At 41.6% G+C, this 24,547-nt stretch overlaps 1 pseudogene; it reads right to left on the bottom strand.

The window, feature by feature from the left end:
• Positions 1-1,401: 1,401 nt before the first annotated feature.
• LOC121570721 lies at positions 1,402-24,222 on the bottom strand (annotated as a pseudogene).
• Positions 24,223-24,547: the final 325 nt, after the last annotated feature.

A 24,547-nucleotide genomic window follows, 5' to 3' on the forward strand; every position in this document is an offset into this window, starting at 1 on the left:
GTGGTATATTGGCCATATACCACACCCCCTCGGGCCTTATTGCTTAATTATTTAATGCAGTGTATATTCATTGTCCAAACGCACGGCCGCTTTCCCACTCTATATTGCTATAGAATTTTCACAAATGCCTTACTATATGAATTTATGATAACGTGAAAATGACCATATCTAAGTGCTCGCTTGTCAGAAGATATAAAAAAAGGTGTCATATTCTTCCTGGGGGTGTATATGAACAGATTTTATTAAGATTTCATGTTGCTAAAATGCTGATAGTTCCACTTTAAACCTTTATTAACAGTTTTGGTGAAATCTTCTAGTTGACTGTTCTACATTGCTGCACAGTGATTGGTTCCACTGAGCACAGACAGCAATTCAATATCTATTCCACGTTGGTTCAACTTAATTTATTTTGGTGAATGACAATGACTCCAGGATTTTTGGAGTCGACTCCAATTCCAACTCGTTGGAGTTGACTCGCTCCAAACTCCGACTCCGATTTGACAAAATGGACCAAAATTTGCCGAACTGCTGCCGATGTCAAGCACACTAATGAACTGTATTATTGATTAGCAATACATATGAAGCCTTCTGACACTCTACTAACCAAATAGTCAAAGGCTAATCAGCAGCCTACATCTTAGCTTATCTTTGGGGTGTATCCAAGCTTAGCAAAGACAATCATCATCTAGCTGTTATCAATAACTGACACTGTTAGTGTTATGTACCTTTGGTTGGCCCGTTTGAATAGGACAAGAAAGCTTAAAGGTGCAATAAGTTGGATTTTCGTGCCCACATTTACCCAAATGTATTATATGTAAATAGTAATTAGTAGCTAATGTGGCTAATGCTAACCACTAGCTAACGTCAATGGACAAGGAGTAGCTTAAACTAGCCACCAGCTAGCTAGCGAACAGTTTGTAAATAACTTTACTTCACGCAATACTTTTTGGCTGCGTTTACACAGGCAGCCCAATTCTGCTATTTTGCCTAATTGTAGGCAAAAGAGCTGATCTGGTTGGTCAAATGACCAAATAGTGGAAAAAGATCAGAATTGGGCTGCCTGTGTAAATGCAGTCTCCTTCAATAACTGGCAGCCAAACTTCCACTCCTGCTGGAGCTAGCTAGCTAGTTAGTGGTTAGTGTTAGTTATTTGTTCTAGCTAGGGAATATGGCTAAGTATGCTTGCTAGTCATATAAAAACATGCCCACAAGGTTGCATACTCAGTAGTGTCAACTACTGATAACATTAGCTAGATAACTGATTGACTTTGCTTAGCAACAGCTGTCCAGTCCCAGACAAGGCAGGACAGCAAGCAAAAAAATAAACATTCTGTACATACATAATAGCAGTGCTTTGTATCAATCAATTACATTGTCGGAATGTATAGCAGTCAAATTCAACCAAAACCATTAAGGGACGAATCTCTCATCTCAGACCTGGCTCACAGCACAGCCGGTGAGGTAACCTATTTCAGCATGTTTGTCTAAAGTGGAGCATTTGTTTTAAGTCATGTATAATATACATTAGGCCCAGACTCTGAACCCCACGGCCGGTGTCAGGTCCAGATCATCCTCTGTTACTCCAGGAGGAGGAGAGAAATGAAAGCGCTGCAGGAAGGAGGTGACGAAGAGGAAGAGCTCCATTCTGGCCAGACCCTCCCCCTGACACACCCTACGACCTGGAAGAAGATAACATCAAACCAAATCAAATTGTATTTGTCACATACACGTGATTAGCAGATGTTATAGCGGGTGTAGCGAAATGCTTGTGCTTCTAGCTCCGACAGTGCAGTAATATCTAACAAGTAATATCTAACAATTTCACAACATATACCTAATACACACAAAACTAGTAAGGAATGGAATTTAAGGAAATATACATATAGTGGGGGAAAAAAGTATTTAGTCAGCCACCAATTGTGCAAGTTTTCCCACTTAAAAAGATGAGAGAGGCCTGTAATTTTCATCATAGGTACACGTCAACTAAGACAGACAAATTGAGAAAACAAAATCCTGAAAATCACATTGTAGGATTTTTAATGAATTTATTTGCAAATTATGGTGGAAAATAAGTATTTGGTCACCTACAAACAAGCAAGATTTCTGGCTCTCACAGACCTGTAACTTCTTCTTTAAGAGGCTCCTCTGTCCTCCACTCGTTACCTGTATTAATGGCACCTGTTTGAACTTGTTATCAGTATAAAAGACACCTGTCCACAACCTCAAACAGTCACACTCCAAACTCCACTATGGCCAAGACCAAAGAGCTGTCAAAGGACACCAGAAACAAAATTGTAGACCTGCACCATACCTACTGTGAAGCATGGGGGTGGAAACATCATGCTTTGGGGCTGTTTTTCTGCAAAGGGACCAGGACGACTGATCCGTGTAAAGGAAAGAATGAATGGGGCCATGTATCGTGAGATTTTGAGTGAAAACCTCCTTCCATCAGCAAGGGCATTGAAGATGAAACGTGGCTGGGTCTTTCAGCATGACAATGATCCCAAACACACCGCCCGGGCAACGAAGGAGTGGCTTCGTAAGAAGCATTTCAAGGTCCTGGAGTGGCCTAGCCAGTCTCCAGATCTCAACCCCATAGAAAATCTTTGGAGGGAGTTGAAAGTCTGTGTTGTCCAGCGACAGCCCCAAAACATCACTGCTCTAGAGGAGATCTGCATGGAGGAATGGGCCAAAATACCAGCAACAGTGTGTGAAAACCTTGTGAAGACTTACAGAAAACGTTTGACCTGTGTCATTGCCAACAAAGGGGTATATAACAAGTATTGAGAAACTTTTGTTATTGACCAAATACTTATTTTCCACCATAATTTGCAAATAAATTCATTAAAAATCCTACAATGTGATTTTCTGGATAATTTTTTCTCAATTTGTCTGTCATAGTTGACGTGTACCTATGATGAAAATTACAGGCCTCTCTCATCTTTTTAAGTGGGAGAACTTGCACAATTGGTGGCTGACTAAATACTTTTTTTCCCCACTGTATATGGAAAAGCAATGACAGAGCGGCATGGACTAAGATACATTACAATTTTATAGAATAGAATGCAGTATATACATATGAGATGAGTAGTGCAAGATATGTAAACATTATTAAAGTGACTAGTGTTCCATTTCTTAAAGTGGCCAGTGATTTCAATAGGCAGCAGCAGCCTTTAATGTGCTAGTGATGGCTATTTAACAGTCTGATGGCCTTGAGATAGAAGCTGTTTTTCATTCTCTCGGTCCCAGCTTTGATGCACCTGTACTGACCTCCCCTTCTGGATGATAGCGGGGTGAACAGGCAGTGGCTCGGGTGGTTGATGTCCTTGATGATCTTTTTGGCCTTCCTGTGACACCGGGTGCTGTATGTCTTGGAGGGCGGGTAGTTTGCCCCCGATAATGTGTTCGGCAGACTGCACCACTCCCTCTGGAGCCCGCTGCGGTTGCTGGACGTGCAGTTGCCGTACCAGGTGGTGATACAGCCTCGACAGGATGCTCTCAATTGTGCATCTGTAAAAGTTTGTGAGGGTTTTAGGTGCCAAGCCAAATTTCTTCAGCCTCCTGAGGCTGAAGAGGCTCTGTTGCGCCTTCTTCACCACATTGTCTGCGTGGGTGGACCATTTCAGTTTGTCGGTGATGTGTACGCCCAAGGAACTTGAAGCTTTCCACCTTCTCCACTGCGGTCCCGTCGATGTGGATAGGGGGTGCACCCTCTGCTGTTTCCTGAAGGTTATTTTGATGATTGAGTTGGGAGGCGTGCTTGGCCACGCAGTCACGGGTGAACAGGGAGTACAGGAGGGGGCTGAGCATGCACCCTTGTGGGGCCCGGTGTTGAGGATCAGCAAAGTGGAGATGTTGTTTCCTACCTTCACCACCTGGGGACGGCCCGTCAGGAAGTCCAGGACCCAGTTGCACAGGGCTGGGTTCAGAACCAGGGCCTCGAGCTTGATGATGAGCTTGGAGGGTACTATGGTGTTGAATGCTGAGCTATAGTCAATGAACAGCATTCTTACATGAGGAAGACAACATGAGGACAATAGATCTACATCTATTGGTTCCTATAGTTGACAAATATCAATACTGTCATCAATATAGCTTCCATCCCCTCAACTCTCTCTGGGCCAAAGCAATGAGCACCATAGAAGGATATCTGATTTAGATCATTGCTGAATAGTGTCAATAAAGACACAAACAGTTGAACTCACATGCAGAGAAGGGCATGAAGGCATCCCTCTCAACGAATCAACCTTCCTCATCCAGAAAGTGGGTGGGGTTAAAGGTGTGTGGGCTCTCCCATTTGCGCCTGTCTTGTAGGACAGACGTAAGTAGAGGAAACACAAGCGTCCCCTTCTTGATGAAATATCCCTGGAAGGTGATGTCTCGGCTGGTGGTGTGAGGGATGGCCATGGGTGCAATGTTGGCCAGTCTCTGGATCTCATGGATCACTGCATCAGCGTAGGGCAGGTTCTTCCTGTCCTCTACCAAGGGCTGACGACTTCCTATGACCCTGTTGATGTCTTCCTGCACCCGGTCTGTAAATTAAAGAAAGAGGGGAGGTACAAAGTTAATATAAAATCTGAATGATCTTTACCTTGGCTGCAATTCAAAGACCTGTGGTTCAAGTGGTACTAAGGTGTATGTGTCAGGTTAGTGTATGGGGTTTCTATCAAAGCCTTACCCTGTATGTGGGGGTACTTGGCCATTAGCAGCAGACCCCAGTGCAAGGTGGTGTCGGTACCAGCAGAAAACAGGTTGGCCACAGTCTATCAAATTCTAATTGTGGTAATGAGAGTCCATGATGCCTGATTCCTTACATACACAAACAAACGCAGGTAATGTTTCAGCAAACAAGAACAGTTATTTCAACTGTTTTTAATAAAACGTGTATATTTCTTTTTTTTATGTGTGTGGGGGCTACCACGCGACTCCCTAGTTATTAATTACAAGACGTTACATGTTTCTAACTATAAAAAGTCTCCTTACCTCCAGGGTCTGCTTTCGGATGAGGAACAAGTCCACGAATCCTCTACACATCTAACGGTTGAAAGTCCCCTCACCAGCTCCTCATCTCCTTCTTGTTGTCAATTTTTTCATGACAAGCGTCCTGATCTTCAACAATGGGTCCAGCCATGGAAACATGTTATACAACAATTTCTCCATAAACAAAAATGAAAGCAATAATTCACTTTTATTTTGTCTGGATATTATAATTGAAATAATCAAATCAAATCAAAATGTATTTGTCACATGCACGAATACAACAGGTGAGACCTTACAGTAAAATGCTTACTTACAAGTGTAGTATCTGAACAGTTTATAATTTTGGCTGACGTTTGCAAATGGTGTGTTAGATGAATTTTACTCTGTCTTGCTGAAACATCTGGAAAGCATCACTTATATGGGCCCCCTGAAACAGAGGAGACTCGGATATGTGGAAGCCAGGGATTGGTCTATTCAAAACACCCATCTTATGTTACAGGATATATATCAGGTTTTCAACAAAAGACGGGGAGAATAATCATATTTGAGATTGGGTTAGTTGTTCTCCAGATTCTGCAGAAATCTGTAAATTGACGCTGAAATCTTTGATATAATAAACCTTTATAATCAAAGTACAGTGTCAGCGGATTCCTTGTCAACACAGCATATCAGCATCGTTGTCCTCGCACACCACAGAGAATTGGCGTGCGAGGATTTTGGGATCGTGTTGCATCTGTTTCAACGTTCCATCGTGGGCTGCGAGCTGACTCCCGCTACAGAGGCCGGCAGATAAGGTGAGCTTTCTCACAACTTTGGGCGCTGGTCAGTTCGTGTGCCTGTGTGTGCGTTGGGGGATGCACCGTTAAAAACTTGTGTGTGCGCTTTGCTGTGGGATGACAATCCGTTCTAAATTTCTAAAGTTGTTTGCGTTGAAAACAACGCAAACAGGGGGGAGTGAGAATATATAATACAGGATAAAAGTGTCTATAGGAATTGATAACACTGGGCCCATGGAAATTTGGCTTGAATAAAATTAAAGGGAAAAGGAATAAAATAACGGAATAGAATGGAAAAGGAACTAAGGAAAAAAGTATACTGTTAGGACGTCGCTGATCTACGGAAGCCCTCAAACGAGGCGATCATTAAGATGGGCCATAAATCCTGGAGAGTCACTAGGTGAATTTTTTCAGGTCAGTTCAAAGAACTGTGAGATTGTAGAATATACATTCAATTGTATGTTACCTCTCGGTATATAGTTGACGGAAGTATATGTCCAAGTAGCCTCTCATTGAATATCTGCAACTCAAGGTAGCATAAATTTAGGGAAGGAATATAAAGGAAATAGGAGCTTGACGTGAAGCATGCTTTTAAGGACCGTATGAATGGATGCATTCTTTTCATGTGTGTGTGAGGGAATGAGAGTGTGTGTGTTTGCGCAAAATTAAAGAGGTCTCTGTTGTGTTTCAGCTGTGTGTTGACTCATGCTATGATAAGATTTATGTTAGAGATATATACATATATATGTTTTGGTTGAGAACAGGGGTTTTAGTTTTTGTAAGGAAATATGTTAATTACGGTTAAAACCTTATGAGTCTCCATTTGAGAGAACGTTTTTAAAACATTGTTAAAAAACTATGAGCCCCGGGGAGGACGTTATGATTGTTAAAAAACTATGAGCCCCCCGGGAGGACGTTGTGATTGTAAAATAAAAAATAAATAATATGCCATTTAGCAGACGCTTTTATCCAAAGCGACTTACAGTCATGCGTGCATACATTTTTTTGTGTATGGGTGGTCCCGGGGATCGAACCCACTACCTTGGCGTTACAAGCGCCGTGCTCTACCAGCTGAGCTACAGAGGATTCATTTGAAACATTGTTAAAAAACTATGAGCCCCCCGGGAGGACGTTATGATTGTATAGAGAGGATTTGTAATGGATAAGAAAATAACTATAAATCTGCAGATTAGAATAAGTGAAGATAAGAAACTTCGAAGTAGGATTTGTGTTCTATGTTTTGTGTTGGTTTGTGCGTTTTGTTCAGTGTTACTGTTTTTCTGTGTTAGAAAGAACGGAGGGACAGCTGGTCTGTCTGCTGTCTGACTTAGAGAAAAGTTACTGTGGGAGAGCTCCTCTCACCTTGAAATCGCACTAGCAAATGTGCTGCGCATGCGTGGGATTTTATGAGTTTAGAGATACACAGAGCAAATATGCCACTCCCCTGCCTGCACTGAGCTGCTGGGAGACGCAGACTTAGAGCTGAAAAAGAAGGAGGGGGACTTTGAATACACACGAATAAAGTATTCTGTTTGCTAAGTGGCTGTTGCTTAATTATGAAACTATTTGATTGAGATCCATTGAATGTACAAATAAGAGTTATGTTGAAGGATTAAAAATAAAAATAAATAAATAAAATAAAATATTATTGCGCTATTTATAATATTCCTGAGTTAAGCTGTTTGCTTATTTCTTATGCACGAATGTGAACATAGGTATGTCTAAACGTGTATTGTATGGTTGAAATAACCCAGTGAGTGCATAAAAGACTAAATTCTTGTCTGTTTCTTTTGTTCTTCTGTGATGTGAGAAACGAGAAGGAGGGGACAGAGAGAGAGGAGGTGCTGACCAGTACGTCCACGCGACAGCGTGTACTGCCCGGATCCAGTCCCAATTAAGGCCAGTACTGTTCTATCCACAAACTTACTTTTCCTTACAGGATATAATAGATACATTGTGTATGCATAGAATATTTCATGTTGTGACCATTTGACAGGGACTTGGCATCAGACTGATCAATTGATGTAATTGACAATTGCACATTAGGGTATTTTTTTTATGCATGAGTTGTTTTGATTAGAGTTGTGTTGGAAATCCAGCACTGAGATTATTCTGTAAAATTAAAGTGATTGGGTGCTTATTAAGCAATTGGTTTGTGGGTGCTGTAGTGTTGCTGGATTGCAGGTCTTTCTTTTTGATTGCTCTGAAGTTGGACTTTTCCTTTACTTTTCTTTATCGGATGTGGTAAGATTGCCACTAATCAATAATTTGGTTTAAAAATAAATACATTAATAAATAAATAAATAAATAATCTAAAAAAAGTTTTAAAAAAGAAAGAAAAAAAATAGGAGGGAAAGATGAGCTACAGTAGCTTAAAGTATTTTTTCGTTTACAAATTAATTAGTTTAAAATAAATAATAATAAAATAAATAAATAATTCACAATAAAGGAATATAAAAGAGTTGTTACAATGGGGAAAAAGGACATCAAAACTACAAAAGTAATTACTCCTGTTGATGTAGTACAAAATAGTAATCCCTCTAGTTAATGGTATTGCAAGGTTATCTGGAAAATTGAATAAACGTTGGCCTGACATTGAACAACCATGGCCAGTGGAAGGGACTCTTAACCCAGACGTAATTAAAATAATGCAAGTGCTTGTGGCCACATATAAGGCAGATCAAAAGAAGGGGGAAAAAAGGGGAACAACGTAAAGAAAAGAGACAAAGAGAGCTGGGTGTTCTTAAGTTGTTTGAAAATGAGGGACAAAAACTGATAAAAGATAAAAGAGACAGAGGTATAGAGAAAATGGCAAAAGAGGCGAAGGTAACAGAAAAACTAATGGCAGAAGTCAATACACCTTTCTCACATACGGATTCAGCAAAGAGGCCCCCACCTTACGAGGAAAAAGTAGAGTTTAAGGACGTCTATCCTCAGCTTCCAATGATCATTCAGGAGGGTGATTATTGCATCAGAGATGAAGATGAACTAATAATAGAGAGAGGACAAGCAGAAACAACCATAAAGATTAATCCAAACTCCAAAAGTAAGAAGAAAACGACATGTCTGGAAACTAAGGGTAGAGTGAGGTTCAGGAGGATGGAATTTGAAGATGATGATGATGATGATGATGATGATCAGAGTGATTCAGAAGAGATCATGGGTGGATATGACCCTGTAATCAGACAGAGGTTGGCCAGAGTGGAAAGAAGGGGTGATGTAAGTTGGAAGGAGAAGGATACAAGAGATCCGAGCTCTGATGAAAGTCAAGATGAAGACAGCGATGAAGATTTGGAGATTAAAGGTGCTTCATGTTCAAGAGGATTTTATTCTACAATGACTAGCACAGAAGAAATATAAAGAGATATGGATCGATGCATATCATGCTTGGATAAGGCGAATAATTTAGAAGAAGTAAGAGAATTGGAAAAACAACTAAAGAAGCTGAAGATACAGAAGGAAAAACTGCTGAAAAAAGGATCTCAAGAATTGGGGAGGAGGTATACATTGCGGCCAAGAAAAGGGAGCACGAGTAAGAAGATGATGCTGTGATAATTCGAGGACAGAATCTGGAGTATAAGCCTTTGCAGAATACCGATATGTCAGATATACTTGAGAAGCTGCCTACTCTTCAAGATGGAGCATATCCTTGGATTTCTAAGTTGGAAGAAATTACGGTGGGAACACAGTCTGCCATAGGAGACATTAAGAGACTTTTGGCTAATCTCCTTGGGATTCCAGGGATGGAAGACATTTTTCAGAGAGCTGGACTTAATCGATATGTGGAGACTGCGGTGAATGATCCTGAGTTGTTAGCTGCAAGTAGAAATCAGCTGTGGAGAGCACTGAAAGATACGTTTCCAACAAATGTGCATCCTGACAACATTCTGATTGACCCACTAGGACAACAAGAAAATCCGAGAGCCTATGTGTCAAGAGTTCATCAAGTGTGGATAAATATTACCGGAAATGATCCAGATGTGAGTCAAATAGAGCAGTCAATTTTGCGAGCTAAACTGCAGATGGGGCTGCCCTCACCGGTAAGGAGCAAACTGGCAGAGGTGGTTGGACTTGGAAGCATGACAAAAGGTGTCTATACAGATCATATAGCCCATCAAGTGGATCTGTACCGGAAAAAGGAACACAACCAGAAAGAACAGGCCAAGAAACTCTCAGAAAACTCAATCAAATACAACTGGTGGAGAATAAGAAGAAGGAGAAGAAACAGGCTTTGGTTATGCAGAATCAGTGTTCACCAAATCAACAATCACTGCCACAGCTTCCAACCGAACCAGGTCCAACCGCAATTGTACCAGCCACCATTAGTGGGATCAGTTGTTTCATATCCACAGCCAGTTTCTGGACAGACACAGAATTGGAGAGGAAGAGGACGAAGGCTTAGGGAAGAGGAAGAGGAGGAAGATTTAAGCCATACTTTCAGCAATCTTCAGAAGTGTGTTATAATTGTGGACAGGTTGGTCACTTTGCCTGTGAGTGTAATGGACCAGGAGGAAACACCAGAGGGAATTTCAGAGGAAGATACAGGGGCCAGTCAAGATCATTTGGAGGACCGGTGAACCCTTATAGGGGCCCGGAGCCAGGACTCTAGAGGTGCCCAGAAGATCCGAAAGGGGGGTGTCAGCTGGTAGCATCAGGACCGGAAAAAGATCCAACAATTGAGGTGAAAGTAAACAATCGACCATTGGAAGTGATGGCGGATAGCGGAGCTGCTTTCACCTGTGTTCGACCTGAAGATGCTACACATCTTCCCATGTCCAATCAACTAATTAGGACAATCGGATTTGAGGGAGTGAAACAGCTGATTCCTCTTACGGAACCAATTGAGCTCTGCTATAAAAATCAAAAATTACAATACCCATACTGGTATCGGAACATACACCTATTGCATTGTTGGGAAGAGATGCATTGTGTAGATTGAACTGTACAATAAAATGTACGCAAGACGGCTGTCTGGTAGAAGTGCCAAAAGAAAAGGTTTACCAATTGTTGATGACGACAGAGATGGATTCTTCTTCAGTATTTTGGATTGGATATCTCAGTGCAGATTTTTTGAAGCAGGCTAAGATATGGGAGAAATTCATTGTGGCAAACATGCCAGGTGCGAGGCTTCCGGAATATCCATTTCATTGTACGCTCAATTATTTCAAGAATGCTGCCCAATCGAACTCAGAGGAATGGTTGAGTCATCAACCAAAGAAAGTTCAACTCAGCTCATGTTGCATAATTTTAGGACCACAAGGAGCAGCTATGAAGATAAACACAGACGATTTTCTGGATAAAGAATTTGAGATTGAGAAGAGTGTGCCACATGTGACCTTGTTGGTTTCTGAAGACTATGAGCAGAAGCGTATAGGAGAAATTATGACAGAAGCAGAGAAAGCTGTTTTCGTACCAATGAAAGAGAATTTGGCGATTTGGAGGAGTGAAGATCAGCGATTTCTCAAAATCATGATTTCGGCTCAAGGACAAGGACAGCCACAAGCTGTACGGATGACACATGAATCTATTTGCAGTGCGAAGATGGATTCATACCCTATGAAAGAGGAGATGTTGCAACAAGTTCCAGAAGGTTTGTGGTCTCAACACAGTGCCGATATTGGACTTGTGAAATCAGCCCAACCGGTGAACGTCGACCAGGAGCCAGACCTCCTTGGAAGAATCAGTATCCATTGAAAGATGAAGCAATCCAAGGGATCGAACCACAAATTGAAGGACTTTCGAAAGCAGGTGTTTTGAGGACAACAAAAAATCCTCAGAGTAACACGCCTTTGTTGCCTGTGAAGAAACCCGATGAAACTTATCGTGTGGTTCATGATTTGAGAGCGGTGAATGAGGTAGTGACTGATTTTCCAGCAGAAGTGCCAGACCCACATACAGTGGGGGAAAAAAGTTTTTAGTCAGCCACCAATTGTGCAAGTTTTCCCACTTAAAAAGATGAGAGAGGCCTGTAATTTTCATCATAGGTACACGTCAACTATGACAGACAAATTGAGAAGAAAAAAATCCAGAAAATTACATTGTAGGATTTTTAATGAATTTATTTGCAAATTATGGTGGAAAATAAGTATTTGGTCACCTACAAACAAGCAAGATTTCTGGCTCTCACAGACCTGTAACTTCTTCTTTAAGAGGCTCCTCTGTCCTCCACTCGTTACCTGTATTAATGGCACCTGTTTGAACTTGTTATCAGTATAAAAGACACCTGTCCACAACCTCAAACAGTCACACTCCAAACTCCACTATGGCCAAGACCAAAGACCTGTCAAAGGACACCAGAAACAAAATTGTAGACCTGCACCAGGCTGGGAAGACTGAATCTGCAATAGGTAAGCAGCTTGGTTTGAAGAAATCAACTGTGGGAGCAATTATTAGGAAATGGAAGACATACAAGACCACTGATAAGCTCCCTCGATCTGGGGGCTCCACGCAAGATCTCACCCCCGTGGGGTCAAAATGATCACAAGAACGGTGAGCAAAAATCCCAGAACCACACAGGGGACCTAGTGAATGACCTGCAGAGAGCTGGGACCAAAGTAACAAAGCCTACCATCAGTAACACACTATGCCGCCAGGACTCAAATCCTGCAGTGCCAGACGTGTCCCCCTGCTTAAGCCAGTACATGTCCAGGCCCGTCTGAAGTTTGCTAGAGTGCATTTGGATGATCCAGAAGAGGATTGGGAGAATGTCATATGGTCAGATGAAACCAAAATAGAACTTTTTGGTAAAAACTCAACTCGACGTGTTTGGAGGACAAAGAATGCTGAGTTGCATCCAAAGAACACCATACCTACTGTGAAGCATGGGGGTGGAAACATCATGCTTTGGGGCTGTTTTTCTGCAAAAGGGACCAGGACGACTGATCCGTGTAAAGGAAAGAATGAATGGGGCCATGTATCGTGAGATTTTGAGTGAAAACCTCCTTCCATCAGCAAGGGTATTGAAGATGAAACGTGGCTGGGTCTTTTAGCATGATAATGATCCCAAACACACCGCCCGGGCAATGAAGGAGTGGCTTCGTAAGAAGCATTTCAAGGTCCTGGAGTGGCCTAGCCAGTCTCCAGATCTCAACCCCATAGAAAATCTTTGGAGGGAGTTGAAAGTCCGTGTTTCCCAGCGACAGCCCCAAAACATCACTGCTCTAGAGGAGATCTGCATGGAGGAATGGGCCAAAATACCAGCAACAGTGTGTGAAAACCTTGTGAAAACGTTTGACCTGTGTCATTGCCAACAAGGTATATAACAAAAAGTATTGAGTAACTTTTAGTTATTGACCAAATACTTGTTTTCCACCATAATTTGCAATAAATTCATTAAAAATCCTACAATGTGATTTTCTGGATTTTTTTTCTAATTTTTGTCTGTCATAGTTGACGTGTACCTATGATGAAAATTACAGGCCTCTCTCATCTTTTCAAGTGGGAGAACTTGCACAATTGGTGGCTGACTAAATACTTTTTTTCCCCACTGTACCTTGTTAGCCCAAATTCCTCCTGATGCGACACATTTCACAGTGTTAGACTAATGTGGTGCATTTTTTAGTGTTCCACTTAGTGTAGAAAGTCAGGGTTTATTTGGGTTCACATATAAGGGACAGTTCTATGAGTACAGTAGATTGCCACAGGGGTACAAGCATAGCCCTCACATTTTCAATAAAGTACTGAAGGAAGATTTGGTAGGGATAGATCAGATATTGCAAAGCACTGTCATTCAGTACGTGGATGATATAATTATCTGTTCACAGAATGAGGAAACATGTCATAAAGACTCAATTAAATTGCTACAGGTATTGGCAGAAAATGGGCATAAGGTTTCACAGAAAAAGTTGCAATATTGCCAGGAGAAGGTTGTTTATTTGGGTCAGAATATAACGCATGGACACATAAGCATTTCAGACAGTCAATTGGAAGCTATTCATAAGGCTCCGAAGCCTAGAACTGTCAGAGAGATGATGACATTTCTTGGTATTGCTGGTTATTCTTCAGCTTGGGTTGAGAGCTATGCTAGTTTGACGGGACCTTTGAGAGCTATGGTTAAAGATACTGGGAGTGGTCAACTCCATAGCAATCTTTCCTGGACACAAGAAGGCCTTGTGGCATTTGAAACGATCAAACAGAGGTTACAGGAGGCACCTGCACTCACACTAGGGTTGAAGTAACTCTAGAAAAGTCAGCTCAGCTTCCATGTCAGTGTACGAGAGAGAACAGTGGTGAAGGGAAATATGTTAGGAGCAGTTGCATTGAGAAAGTATGCGTTGCTGAATGATAAAAGAAGACTGAAGATTGAGGGTGATTGCAGTCTCTATGTGTACAATTCCCAGCAGGAGGATCAAGGTGATTATAAATGTATTTTTTATAATCCACAGTTTGAAAGTGAGGGATTAGAGTCGGGACTGAGAGTTAATGTAGTGACACTAGTGGTGATAGATGGAAATACAAGTAAAGAGCGCCAAGCTGTAGGGATAATAGATGAATCAACAACAATGACATCAACACTTCAGCCTAATACAACAACAATGAGAAGCAATTCAACTCTTTTAACTTTGACAGTTATTAAAGCTATAAATGTATCACATTTGATTACAATGGCGCCTCAGAAAATCGCTCCAACACCAATTTTAGAAAAGACTGTGATTAGGGTTAGGATGGGTGGTACAGCTCATCTTCCTTGTAGATGTGAGAGACGGAGTGGGGGTGGTGACATTCCTCCCACGTGGAGAGATAATTATGGAGAAGAAGTGTTGTTATCAGGACCAGAAGTAGAAGCTGTGCCCCCTAGTCAAAGGAAGTATATTTTGTACAACGATATGAAGTGGAAGAGGGTTATGAGTGATTGCTCACTTCTTTTGCATAATGTTACATGGGAAGATCAGGGAGAATATACTTGTACTTATTTAGAGCCAGCGTTTAAATTTGTTCCGGTTAAGAATTACTGGTTAGAAGGCTATGTAACTCGTAAGGTGACGCTTATGATGAAAGATTTAAAGTCTGTTGAAGTTTCCACAGTCACCAAAGGAGTTCAGGAGCAGTATATTACAGTACTCACTCCAAGAGTAAATAATACACAGAGGATATCTGCCACTTTGCCCTTGGAAATAATTAAGAGTGTTAATATATCAACTAAAGCCACTATCTTAACAGTAACTCTGAAAGAGATTAATGTTACGACGGCGATAACACATTTCGGAAATGTGACACAGACACCAACAACAACTTTTCTGAAATTAAAGGATGTAGTAAATGTGACTCAGAAGTCTATGATACAGATGGAGATTGGTGTAAATGGTAGTAAGGACAGTGTTGAAATAGGAGAGCAGATGGTAGCAGAGAATGATGAAGATTCATCTGAAATAGTGCAGAATTCTATCCCGGAGGTACAGGATGAGTTCTTTAATTTTGATGGAACACCAGAATTTTTACATTTTAGTCATTTAGCAGACGCTCTTATCCAGAGCGACTTACAGTTAGTGAGTGCATACATTTTCATACTGGCCCCCTGTGGGAATCGAACCCACAACCCTGGCGTTGCAAACGCCATGCTCTAGCAACTGAGCTACACGGGACAGAAGATACAGTGGGGAAAAAAAGTATTTAGTCAGCCACCAATTGTGCAAGTTCTCCCACTTAAAAAGATGAGAGAGGCCTGTAATTTTCATCATAGGTACACGTCAACTATGACAGACAAAATGAGATTTTTTTTCTCCAGAAAATCACATTGTAGGATTTTTAATGAATTGATTTGCAAATTATGGTGGAAAACAAGTATTTGGTCAATAACAAAAGTTACTCAATACTTTGTTATATACCCCTTGATGGCAATGACACAGGTCAAACGTTTTCTGTAAGTCTTCACAAGGTTTTCACACACCGTTGCTGGTATTTTGGCCCATTCCTCCATGCAGATCTCCTCTAGAGCAGTGATGTTTGGGGGCTGTCGCTGGGCAACACAGACTTTCAACTCCCTCCAAAGATTTTCTATGGGGTTGAGATCTGGAGACTGGCTAGACCTTGAAATGCTTCTTACGAAGCCACTCCTTCGTTGCCCAGGCGGTGTGTTTGGGATCATTGTCATGCTGAAAGACCCAGCCACGTTTCATCTTCAATGCCCTTGCTGATGGAAGGAGGTTTTCACTCAAAATCTCACGATACATGGCCCCATTCATTATTTCCTTTACACGGATCAGTCGTCCTGGTCCCTTTGCAGAAAAAACAGCCCCAAAGCATGATGTTTCCACCCCCATGCTTCAAAGTAGGTATGGTGTTCTTTGGATGCAACTCAGCATTCTTTGTCCTCCAAACACGACAGGTTGAGTTTTTACCAAAAAGTTCTATTTTGGTTTCATCTGACCATATGACATTCTCCCAATCCTCTTCTGGATCATCCAAATGCACTCTAGCAATCTTCAGACGGGCCTGGACATGTACTGGCTTAAGCAGGGGGGACACGTCTGGCACTGCAGGATTTGAGTCCCTGGCGGCGTAGTGTGTTACTGATGGTAGGCTTTGTTACTTTGGTCCCAGCTCTCTGCAGGTCATTCACTAGGTCCCCCCCGTGTGGTTCTGGGATTTTGCTCACCGTTCTTGTGATCATTTTGACCCCACGGGGTGAGATCTTGCGTGGAGCCCCAGATCGAGGGAGATTATCAGTTGTCTTGTATGTCTTCCATTTCCTAATAATTGCTCCTACAGTTGATTTCTTCAAACCAAGCTGCTTACCTATTGCAGATTCAGTCTTCCCAGCCTGGTGCAGGTCTACACTTTTGTTTCTGGTGTCCTTTGACAGCCTCTTTGGTCTTGGCCATAGTGGAGTTTGGAGTGTGACTGTTTGAGGTTGTGGACAGGTCTCTTTTATACTGATAACAAGTTCAAACAGGTGCCATTAATACAGGTAACGAGTGGAGGACAGAGGAGCCTCTTAAAGAAGAAGTTACAGGTCTGTGAGAGCCAGAAATCTTGCTTGTTTGTAGGTGACCAAATACTTATTTTCCACCATATTTTGCAAATAAATTCATTAAAAATCCTACAATGTGATCTTCTGGATTTTTTTTTCTCAATTTATCTGTCATAGTTGACGTGTACCTATGATGAAAATTACAGGCCTCTCTCATCTTTTTAAGTGGGAGAACTTGCACAATTGGTGGCTGACTAAATACTTTTTCCCCCCACTGTATATCTGATCAATACCGCTCGTTAGGGAAGAGAGAAACTAAATGGAAGGCATATGGATTTGATTCTTCTGTTTTGCAAATTAAAGATGGATGGGCAGGTAGGAATCTATGGTTCCAGCAGTTAACTCATTCTGTAAGATCAATGAGGAATCTGGACGGTCCATGTCTGTTGAGAATTCCAGCACCAGGCACATGGGGTTCAATCTTAGAGATGGTGGCTCAACCTCTATCAACTGTTTGTCAATCTTATGCTTTATCATGGCTGTTGTATCAGCAACAATCATTAACAGATATAATGATGTCGTTGTCGAAGCACTTGTTTATGCCTAGGTTTAATTGTTCTTGGTTAAATTAATTACCCTATGTGAATTTGTTAGATCGGAAGGAAAATAAGTTAACAGCGATTCCTGAAGCACTGGAGGTAAAACCCGTGAGGGCTAAAAGCTGTTTTTGTTCAAATAAAACATATGATGGACCGGGTATGTTTATGGGAATATCAGATTGTGATGCTTATATGATGACTTTGGGTATGCATGACCGTACATTTAGTGATGAGATATATAAAGTAACTTTTTCTGTTCCATTTAGTAAGAAGAGCAGGACTTTGATGGTAAAAGATCAGCTTTTGCCTGGCAATGTGACTATAGGGAATTTTCGAGATATTTGGTGGGTTTGTGGTGATAAAGCCTATATATTCTTACCCTATGGATGGACAGGATGTTGTTACATGTCGACGTTGAAGCTTCCATATGAGGTTTATACCATTCAAAAGGGGGAAGCACCGGACACAGCTCAATCTGATTCTAGGTCTGGAAATAGGGTGAAAAGGGAAATGGCGCAATTTCATAATCTGGAATCCTACCATTGGAGGATAAGTCTAGGAGAGAAGTGGGGACTTGGACTTTTTCCATGGTATGGTGTAACATTTTTGGCAGTTCACATTGATAATATTACCTATACTTTGCAGGGTTTTGCAAACGAAACGATGCGAGGGTTTAACCTTCTGTCAAATACTCAAAGAAGTCACAGACTGACGCTGTTGAAACATGACATGGCTCTTGACTATATTTTAGCCAAACAGGGTGGCTTATGTGTGGCTATGAACTTGACGGGGGACGATTGTTATACTTTGATCCCCGATAGTTCCGATAATATCACTAGTGTTATAGATGCATTGAAGAGTATAAGGGATGCGTTTGGTCAATCTGAAGGAGCTGGATGGTCAGTGAAGGCTTGGTTGCAAGATCAGTTAGGCCCAGTGGGAGCAGTGATAGTTCAGATTTTAGTAGTGGCCCTTGTAGTGCTGTGTGTGATGTTTTGCTTTTGTACTTTGTTATTGACTTTTGCGAAGGCTATGATATTGAGATGGGTTCGTTGTGATGCCTGGAGAAAACACTCAGATGCCGTTGTTAACTGTTACTGATCTAGATGGAGATGAACAAGTGGGACTGGATGGAGTATTGATGGATAGATATCCATTTTGAATATCTGATTGTGTGATCATTTTTCACATTTCATTACATATTATTGTGATATTTAGTATTTTCGAATGAATCAAAGGGGGGAAATGGAATGTGATTCATTTTATATATAATTTTATATATCATTTTTATATTATTGTTGATATTGATGTTTTAATTTGCATGTGTTGCTTTGCAAAAGATACTGGTTGGTGTTTTCTTTTCTTCCAGAAGCATATGGGGGAATGTATAGAGGGGATTCAAATACTCAAACATGGACAATATGAATGGACTGGAGGAAGTTGAACAAGGAAGGTGTGGAAATGTTCAGATTCCATCATCGACGTTGTATTGAAAGTCGACACTGCTGAGGAGATGCAGTGTAGTGGACTACATTTCAGTGTCTGCAATGATTTATATACATATTTGCATGTGTAATACATAATTTGTGTCATATTCTTTCTGTATAAATTTTTTGAAGAATGATGTTTTCTGTTGTTGGGTACATGTGGGGACCTCAGATGTTGTTGTTTTTTTGTGGATGCTTAGGGATATTGGGTCTAGGCAGGGACAGAGAGAATCCACAGGAGGGTCCGATGGGTCGACCAGCCTGAATGTGGACATTTTTTATTGTATTTTGTTTTCTGAGGTTTTCATGTGTATTCAAGTGCATCATAGCTTAAAATGCATTGATAAAGATTTATAAATTGATCTGGAGTACTTAGGTGGTCGCCTGGGGCAGAGGGGCCGTGAGAGAATTTTCCTGTCTTGATTGATTGATGGATATTTGGAATGAAAGCTGCCAGACAGGTTTTTCGCTCTCACACTAAATTTGTCTACATAAAAATGTGTTTATTCTCCATACATTTTGTTTTATTGCTAAAGTTACTCAAGAAGCCTGACGTAATAAAAATTGTTATTTGTCATAATCTTATTATTTTTGTTTTCGAGACTTAATTAGTCTCGAAGGGGGGAAATATGTAGTATCTGAACAGTTTATAATTTTGGCTGACTTTTGCAAATGGTGTGTTAGATGAATTTTACTCTGTCTTGCTGAAACATCTGGAAAGCATCACTATAGGGGGCCCCTGAAACAGAGGAGACTTGGATATGTGGAAGCCAGGGATTGGTCTATTCAAAACACCCATCTTATGTTACATAGGATATATATCAGGTTTTTAACAAAGGACGGGGAGAATAATCATATTTGAGATTGGGTTAGTTGTTCTCCAGATTCTGCAGAAATCTGTAAATTGACGCTGAAATCTTTTGATATAATAAACCTTTATAATCAAAGTACAGTGTCAGCGGATTCCTTGTCAACACAGCATATCAGCATCGTTGTCTCGACACCACACAAGCCCTTAACCAACAATGCAGTTTTAAGAAAAATAAGTGTGAAGTAAAAAATAAAAGCAGTAAAATAACAGTAGCGAGGCTATATACAGGGGGTACCGGTACAGAGTCAATGTGTGGGGGCACCGGTTAGTTGAGGTAATTGAGGTAATATGTACATGTAGGTAGAGTTAAATTGACTATGCATAGATAATAAACAGAGAGTAGCAGCAGCGTAAGGGTGGGGGCTGGAGGGGGACAATGCAAATAGTCCGGGTAGCCATTTGATTAGCTGTTCAGGAGTCTTATGGCTTGGGGGTAGAAGCTGTTAAGAAGCCTTTTGGACCTATAGACTTGGTGCTCCGGTACCGCTTTCCGTGCGGTAGCAGAGAGAACAGTCTATGACTAGAGTGGCTGGATTCTTTGACAATTTTTAGGGCCTTCCTCTGACACCGCTGGTATAGAGGTCCTGGATGGCAGGAAGCTTGGCTGTACTGATGTACTGGGCCGTACGCACTACCCTCTGTTGTGCCTTGCAGTCGGATGCCGAGCAGTTGCCATACCAGGCAGTGATGTAACCAGTCAGGATACTCTCGAGGGTGCAGCTGTATAACTGTTTGAGGATCTGAGGACCCATGCCAAATCTTTTCAGTCTCCTGAGGGGGAATAGGCTTTGTCGTGCCCTCTTCACAACTGTCTTGGTGTGTTTGGACCATGATAGTTTGTTGGTGATGTGGACACTAAGGAACTTGAAGCTCTCAACCTGCTGCACTACAGCCCGTCGATGAGAATTGGGGCGTGCTCGGTCCTTCTTTTCCTGTAGTCCACAATCATCTCCTTTGTCTTGATCACGTTGATGGAGAGGTTGTTATCCTGGCACCACACGGCTAGGTCTCTGACCTACTCCCTATAGGCTCTCATCGTTGTCGGTGATCAGGCCTACCACTGTTGTGTCATCGGCAAACTTATTGATGGTGTTGGAGTCGTGCCTGGCCATGCAGTCATGGGTGAACAGGGAGTACAGGAGGGGACTGAGGTGTTGAGGATCATTGTGACAGATGTGTTGTTACCTACCCTTACCACCTGGGGGCGGCCTGTCAGGAAGTCCAGGATCCAGTTGATGAGGGAGATGTTTAGTCCCAGGATCCTTAGCTTAGAATAATCTAGCCTAGTGTGACCAGTCTGTCATTGTTCTCAATGTAATCATCATCATAAGCACGGTACAATACCTGTACTGAAACAGAGCCTCCAAGTTGGATGGTCTCATTGGCTCGATCCATCATGCCTTAGAACTGGGGATCAGAGTTTTCAAACCTGCTGCCAAACACAATGTTGCAGATAATGTTGGAGACTGCGTAATTCATTTGCTTGGTTGTGTCAAATGCCTTACCTGTGACAAAGACCAACAACAGAATCGAAATAAGAAAAACTGAGAAGATTGCGCAATACAAATGTAAACGTAATTTCCGATTGAGCCGACATATGCAGCATCTACCGTGAATGCAGTCTCTGCTAGTGCCAACGCGGGAACATTGCCTTTACATTTCAATCACGCTGTAATGCTGAACCTCCGCGATACGGATTGTATAAAGCCCTTAGACTTGTTTTGATTATGTTTCTGATTATCAGAACTTCAAACTCTTACCATTGTGTACTTCAAACATGTAGCGAACTTCCTCTCTATGACCATCTCTTCACTCGCTTTCTTACCCATGCCAAAGTCTCTAAGGTTTGTCAGGGCAAAGCGTCTCATCTCTTTCCATGAGTCTCCATTGACAAACAGAATCCCTATAGAAAATTACAGTGAAACAATATTGTTCTTGTGGAGTTGAGTGACATTCGTACAGGAATCAAGATCTCTTTTCAGAAGCACAGATTAATGGAAGTAGCAGGTTTCATACAAAATCTGTTTTTTTTTCTTCATAGTTTAATATAGTCAGGAGTAGGGTTGCAAAGGGAAGGTATATTACTGGAGACTTTCGAAGTTTACCAGTAAACTACCAGAATTTTGGTAGCTTTCTATGTTTAAAAAATATATATATCAGATGATATCTAGTGGCCTTTTGGGGTACTTCAGCTCATCACAGGTGTTTGTAATGATCTCTGGCCCTCTTTGTGGCCTTATCACATGTAAAATATATAAAATAATCAAATAAGATTATGAAGAAAATGAATTAAAAAGCTGTAAAACATTATCCTAAATATAAACCATCGACTTAGTGAATAACATTGGTGTTTAATATGAGGGTTTCAGTATGAAATATCCTTTATATTTATTTTTACACACTTTAATTTATTTTATTATGTCAATGTCTTTGTTGTAAATGTTTTGGAGCAAACTGGTGGCAGTTGTAAAAAACTAAATAGTTGGAAGAGTTGCAGAGTTAATTGAAAATAATGGCATTGTTGATTAGATGCTTTTTTCATTGAGGCTTTTTGTTACAGGAGTGGGTCGCAGTTCCGGGGCGACCCACTAAGTGTCATCCTCCGACAACCATAGGCACCTCCTCACTCACAGTTGGGACTAATTATCTGCCTATTGGTGTCACCTGTGGCTATCTGATTCACCTGTGTATTTATGCCCTCACTTCCCTGTGTTCCCTTGCTCAGTTTTCTCTGCTCATTCCTTTATGTCAAGCAGTATGTATCAGTGTCGGATCACATGACGGAGTTACAGGTACTCGAGAAGTGTTCTCCCTGTGTCATTGTGTTTTCCAGTCAGAGTTAGTATTTCGTATTGTTTGTTGTCAGCCTGTTTTTTGGAGACCTATGTGCTCCTCATTTGTTTTCGTGTATAGTCCGTTGTTTTGTATCCTGGCTTTTGGACCACCAGTAAAGATCCTGTTTCACCATCCTTGCCTACTGCCTACTGTTTATCCTGCACCGCACCTGGGTCACACCTCACACCAACCCTTACAGCTTTTCTCTTCAACCTTATGGTCTATCCACTAGAAACCTCTGGATTCAGGTTTCATATCTGTGTACAATATGGACACAGATGCGAATATTTTTTCAAAGTAATTTAAGTATAAATTACCAAAGTTGCCATAGATGACTTGTTTATTACCAAAATTACTGAAGATTCCAGTACCTTTGGTAATTTACCGGTAGCTTTGCAACCCTAGTCAGGAGAGAATAACTTTTGTCAGATATTTAGGGTGGTGTTTACAGTATAACACCAACCATACCTGTTTAATGGTCCATTGTCAAGTGCAACGTAGTTGGCCTGTGCACCAGGTAAGTTATCTGACATTATATGTCCTTTGTTTAGTTCACTGAGCACAGGAGTGATGTCCCTGTCCCCAAACTCCTCTGCATGGTTTACCAGTGCCTGCTTGACCATCTTGTATCCTGCCACAACAACCACTTTTCTGGGTCCAAAGTGAATCATGAAGATGGAGACATATTTCTTGGAAAGCTGTTGAACATTAAATGAGCTGAAGGGCCAGCTTTATTAAGACAGATACGATCCTTTCATTTCAGGGACAAATACCTCATCAAATATGACTGGATGACCATCCGAGGTCAATGTTTGACAGACAAGTTTAGTATTTAGTTTATTGTGTTACCTCCCAGAAATGAATGACTGATAGTCTAAATACTGTAAGTCGGTCAATACCTAGAGAGGAGGTACTTGAAATTGAATAGTTCAATCACGCAAGCTTTTGATTTATTGATCTCACCCCACAGATAGTCTGGTAGGGCCTCTTAAAATCCAGCAGGAGCATGTTACCAAGCAGGGGCAGCGGGATGGTCCTGGAGGCTCCTTCAACTGTTCCTCAGAACTGGAAACAGAGGAGAGGAGGTAGAGGACCAGCAGAAACAGCACAGCCCCCAGCAGTGTCACCGTGCTCGATGTCTGGAGAAGACCTATAAGAGACCTCTTCAAACTCAGCTCTTATACCTTACACTGGGCTAAAAAGAGACTAATTGTGTTCACACAAAACAATAACTCTCTAAGAACTTCCTGCTCATTGATCTTCCTGTCCATGAAGGCACACCTTTTATAGAGGAATGGACAGCCACAGGGGAGGCTAGGCAGTTTTAAAAACATAGAGTAATACTGCCAAGCCTAGACAGCACATGTCCTGCAGATCATTGAGTAAATTATTGTATGGTCTGATACCAGTGACTGTGGTTTATCATGTTCACTATACCTGTAAAGAAAACTCTCTCAAACCCTCTCTCTGGTCCTGGGACAAGAGACAAACCTTGGGATTCTCTAGCTGCTGCAGTACGCTCCCTAACCCCCCTATTGGTTGTAAATCATCCGTTCACACTTCTGTTGCTAGGCCAGTTTGCTATGGTTGCCTTATCTAACTCTCCTGAACAAGTCAGCTGACTGGGGTCAACCAATTAGGTGTCCACCTGGGGTAGGAGAATCCCCAACGCTATCCCTGAGCTCCTCAGTCTCGCTCTGCAGCTTCAGGTTTCTAAACCTCCTGGCTGCATCAAGAGGGCCTCGCCTATGGACCTCCCACCCATGGACACTTTCCTTCACTCTGGACTTTCCCAAACATCATCGTGGTGTTAGTGCGTGAATACCATACAACCACAATTCACTATTCCATCAGTCCTCTTCCTGTCGCTGTGTGTGTGCCTGTCTGTTCAGCGTGGTAAGAAAGTGTGGATTCTATCCCTGTCTCCTAGTGGTCATTTACGTTCTCTAACCGGGACACGGGGCAGTTACACCTCAAATCGGAACTGACACCTCTTTTGGAGACCACCACATGGTGGCGCTCTTTTCAATACTTGTCATCCTGAGAGATGTTCCGCTCTTTATTCAACTCTAATTTAAACACTGAATAGA

This window comes from Coregonus clupeaformis, chromosome 7, assembly GCF_020615455.1.
Source record: "Coregonus clupeaformis isolate EN_2021a chromosome 7, ASM2061545v1, whole genome shotgun sequence".
NCBI classification, from domain to species: domain Eukaryota; kingdom Metazoa; phylum Chordata; class Actinopteri; order Salmoniformes; family Salmonidae; genus Coregonus; species Coregonus clupeaformis.